Source organism: Silene latifolia, chromosome 2 (genome assembly GCF_048544455.1).
Source record: "Silene latifolia isolate original U9 population chromosome 2, ASM4854445v1, whole genome shotgun sequence".
NCBI lineage: Eukaryota > Viridiplantae > Streptophyta > Magnoliopsida > Caryophyllales > Caryophyllaceae > Silene > Silene latifolia.
The window spans coordinates 466,059-471,058 of NC_133527.1; positions in this window are offsets into that span (position 1 = coordinate 466,059).

Below are 5,000 nucleotides of genomic sequence, written 5' to 3' on the forward strand. Positions count from 1 at the left end.
TTTGAAATCGAAATGGTTTAACTCCTGAAATGAGGTAGGACGCGTGATTGAAAAAGAGGAAAAAAAAAAAAAGAAAAAGACGACCTCCCGAACGAAAAAATTGAAATGTATGTATAATACACGTTTTTTTTTTGATTCCGGTCCCGAAAAAAAAAAATCTCCGGAAATCGCATAGAAAGTTCACGGGGTCAAATAAAGCGGCCACGCAAAATTTGAGCACCAACGGAAAAAAAGAAAAACCCGGATTTGTCGAAACCAACAATTGCCGGAATCATCGATCAATGAGAGAAGAAGGCGTCGGCCAAATGCCGGGAATGAAAATGGCTAGGCCATGGCGGCAAAGAATAACAAAAAATGATAAGGCATAATGACCAAGTGACTTGAATGGCTAGGCCATATGCGGCAAATGCCTAGGCCATGGCCACCATGCCAATGACCATGCAATGGCTTGGCCATGCCAAGGCCATAGGCCATGTGCGGCAAATGCCTAGGCCATGGGCGGCAAGTGCCTGCCCAGCCATGGGCGGCAAGCCTGCCTGGGCCATGGCCATGCCTAGGCCATGGCCATGGGCAAATGCCTGGGCCATGGGCACCATGACCGAGCCATGGGCACAATGACCGCATTGCCTTGCCATGTGCGGCAAATGCCTAGGCCACGGGCACAATGACCGAGCATTGCCTTGGCCATGTGCGGCAAATGCCTAGGCCACGGCCACAATGACCGAGCATTGCCTTGGCCATGTGCGGCAAATGCCTATGCCATGGCACATGGCAATTGCCTAGCCATGTGCAGCAATTGCCTAGGCCATGGGCACCAATGCCTAGGCCATGGCACAATGCCTAGGCCATGGCCAGGCCATGACCGCCATCAATGCCTAGGCCATGTGCGCAGCATGCCTAGGCCATGGCCACAATGACCAGCATTGCCTGGCCATGGCCATGCCTAGCAAGTGCCTAGGCCATGCCTGCCACAATGCCAGCCACGAGCCTAGCCATAGCCATGAGGCCATGAGCAATGCCTAGGCCATGGCACCAATGCACAATGCCTAGGCCACGGCACAATGACCATGCCAGCAATGCCTGGCCATGAGCAGCAATGCCTAGGCCATGGGCACAATGCCAAGGCCAGGCCATGGCCATGCCGCACAAATGCCTAGGCCATGAGCAGCAAGTGCCTAGCCATGCGCCATGTGCAGCAATGGCCAGGCCCACCGAGCAATGCCTAGCCATGGGCACCAATGACCGCAATGCCTATGCCATGGGCACCAATGACCAAATGCCTAGCCATGGGCACCAATGACCGAGCCAATGCCATGCCATGGCAATGCCTAATGGGCCAATGACCAATGCCTAGCCATGGCCTATGCCAGCCATGGGCACCAATGCCGAGCAATGCCTATGCCATGGGCACCAATGGCCGAGCAATGCCTAGCCATGGCCGAGCAATGCCTAGGCCATGGGCACCAATGGCCGAGCAATGCCTAGGCCATGGGCACCAATGGCCGAGCAATGCCCAGGCCATGGGCACCAATGGCCGAGCATGCCTAGGCCATGGGCACCAATGGCCGAGCAATGCCATGGCCATGGCCCTAGGCCATGGGCACCAATGGCCTGCACCATGGCCATGGGCACCAATGGCCGGCCATGCCATGGCACCAATGGCCGAGCAATGCCTAGGCCATGGGCACCAATGGCCGAGCAATGCCTAGGCCATGGGCACCAATGGCCGAGCAATGCCTAGGCCATGGGCACCAATGGCCGAGCACGCCTAGGCCATGGGCACCAATGGCCGAGGCATTTTGCCTAGGCCATGGGCCACCAATGGGAGCATTTGCCTAGGCCATGGGCCATGGCATTTTGAGGTTATTGCCCATGGCCATGGGCATTTTGAGTTAGTTGCCCAGGCCATGGTGAAATGCCATGCCTAGGCATTTTGAGGTTAGTTGCCTAGGCCATGGGCACCAAGTGACCGAGCACTTCCGTTGAATAGCCATGCATAGGCATTTTGAGGTTAGTTGCCTAGGCCAAGGCGCATTTTGAGGTTAGTTGCCTAGGCCAAGGGGCATTTTGAGGTTAGCTGCCTAGGCCATTTTGAGGTTAGTTGCCTAGGCCATGGGCGTGCATTGCCTAGCCACGGCGCCCTTATAAAGCCATGCGTGGGCATTTTTCAATTCGGAACGGATTTTACCGAGCAACGAAGCTTGAAACGCTAATTTAGGAGGTTTCTAAGGTAATTATACGATTGGGTGACCACGAGTCGTAAAGGACAACCAACCGAAAGTCATCCCGACTCGGTTACCTCGATCGCTCCTTAGCACAAGCTATGAAAGGCTATACCTCAACTACCGATACGGCATCCCGGGTAACCGTGCCCAAATACTTCCTAGAGTTGTTGGGGACGGTCATAGGGTAATTTTAACAAGGAACGGACACTAGATGCTTGGTTGGTCCCATACGACGCACCACACGCACACACACACACCACACACCGCACCGGACGGCACCGTGAGCATTTTTCCACTCGGGACATATTTGCCCGAGCATCGAAGCCTACAAATGCTCAAAACCATTGGTAGTGTGATATTAAGGTGCAAGGTGGGTGGAAAATGAGGTGGAGGATGCCCAAAGTGCCCAACACAACCCACACAAAGGGCACACCCAACACGCATAGAGACACCGCTCGCCCCGACGCGGTTTCCGAGACCGAAACGAGTCCGAATAATTTTTTTCTTGAGCCTAAAACCAACTACTCCAAGTTAGCTACCCAAAAATGCAAGGTTTGCACAATATCATCCGTGGTTTGTCCCCCAAAGTCCCCCCACACCGAGATCTAGGCAGCAGCCGCGCCCGCAGAAAATGACCCGACTTCGGAGACCCATAACTCCCTCAAAAAAAATCCAAATGACGAAATTTTTTTTTCCAGCATCAAGTACTCCAAGTTAGCTTTCCAACCATATATCAAGCTCCAAAAACAAAGCTCATTTGGTCCTCCAAAACGGCGTTACAAAAACGTATCGCTATTCTGCACACCCAATGTTTCATGCTACAAGACCAAAACTATCAAAAAAGCCTCTATAGGGGGTAGTGAGGAGCTGGGCGGCTGGGCACCATGGTGCATGTTTGCGTATGAATAAGGACCCCTACTCCGAGGCGTGGGCATGGCAAGACCCTAAGATGAAAAAAAAATTTTTTTTTTTTTTTCCGCCATGCAAACCCGTCTCGGGGGCCCGTGAGGTGCACACGGGTTTCGGCATCGTTGGCTATAGCGGTTGGGTTGGGCATCATGGTGCATGTTGCCGTAGGCATAAGGACCCCTACTCCGAGGCGTGGGCATGGCAAGACCCTTCATCGAGAAAAAAAAATTCCGCCATGCATCCCGTCTCGGGGGCCCGTGAGAGGCACACGGGTTTTGGCATCGTCCTCCGCTATTGTGGCCATCGTGTAAGTCCGCACAACCCCGTGCCGTGGTAAATCACCATGACTCGGGGGAACTATCATAGACGAGATTGGGCATCGATTGCTTGAGTGACGGGTACACGAGGATGGCGTTCGAGTAAGACCCTTAGGCCGAGGCGTGGTGCATGGTGAAAAACATTTATTGTCCGTAAATTATTATTTTTTTTGAAAAAAATTATTCTACATCGGGTTTGGGCATCGATGCGCTGGAGTGACGGGTACACGGAGAAGGCCATCGAGTAAGACCCACTTTTTTTTTTTATTTCGAAAAAAATTCTTCTATGACGGGTTTGGGCATCGATGTGCTGGAGTGACGGGTACACGGAGAAGGCCATCGAGTAAGACCCACTTTTTTTTTTTTTTTTTTTTTTTTTTTTTTTTTAAAAAATTATTTATTTTGAAAAAAATTCTTCTATGACGGGTTTGGGCATCGATGAGCTGGAGTGACGGGTACACGGAGAAGGCCATCGAGTAAGACCCACTTTTTTTTTTTTTTTTTAAAAAAAAAATATTTATTTTGAAAAAAAATCTTCTATGACGGGTTTGGGCATCGATGGCTTTTTTTTTTTTTTTTTTTTTTTTTTTTTTGAACCGTTAATGCTAGGGCTTAATGCTGTCTTCTTCGCCCGCGTAAAATGATGTGGTGGGCTGACTAATGGTTTCTAGTAGATGCGGTTTGCTTTTTTTTTTTAAAAAAAGTTTTTTTTTTTTTTTTTTTTTTTTTTTTTGAAAGATCACCACGCCTCGGAGGTCCCTTCTATGACGGTTGTCCCTCGTTGATCGGAATGTCCCTCGGTTATCGTTGCTCGGATTGTCCCTCGGTTAGGCGGCTGTGATGGGTTTGTCGGAAATCGGCTTTTGAGAATCGTTGCCCCTTGGGTTTTCCCTCGGAGTGATTAGGTGCTAATGAGTAAGGCCACAATCTTTAGTCGATAAGTAAGGATTGCAATGATGAGAGTCGTTAGCGAAGAAATCCGCTTGCTAGTGAGTTATCACAAAGACCAAGCCGATGATGCGCTGATGTATGGGTAGTCATAATATTGTGTCCCGAACCGATTATGTTGAGCGTTGTCTGATCACCATGTAATCTAATCGATGCTTTGTTTCTCGATTGCCGATTCTGATACGCCTTGAGCCGGGTTGTCCCTCGTTGATCGGAATGTCCCTCGGAATGTCCCTCGGAATGTCCCTCGGAATGCTTTTTTGTGCCTTGAAAGGGTGTGCCTTGAAAGGGTCCCCCGCACCACGGAGCTTTATTGATCCTAGTGCGTTAGGGGGAAATGTCCTGGACAATGCATTGTTGCTCGGAATGTCCCTCGGTTTGTGCGGCTATGATGGGTTTGTCGGATGATGGGTTTGATGGGTTTGTCGGAAATCGGCTTTTGTGAATTGTTGCCCCTTGGTTTTCCCTCGGAGTGATTAGGTGCTAATGAGTAAGACTACAATCTTTAGTTGCGAAGTACGGATTGCAATGTGGAAGCCTAATTAGCGAAGAAGTCCGCTTGCTAGTGAGTATACTCACCAAGACCAAGCCGATGATGCGC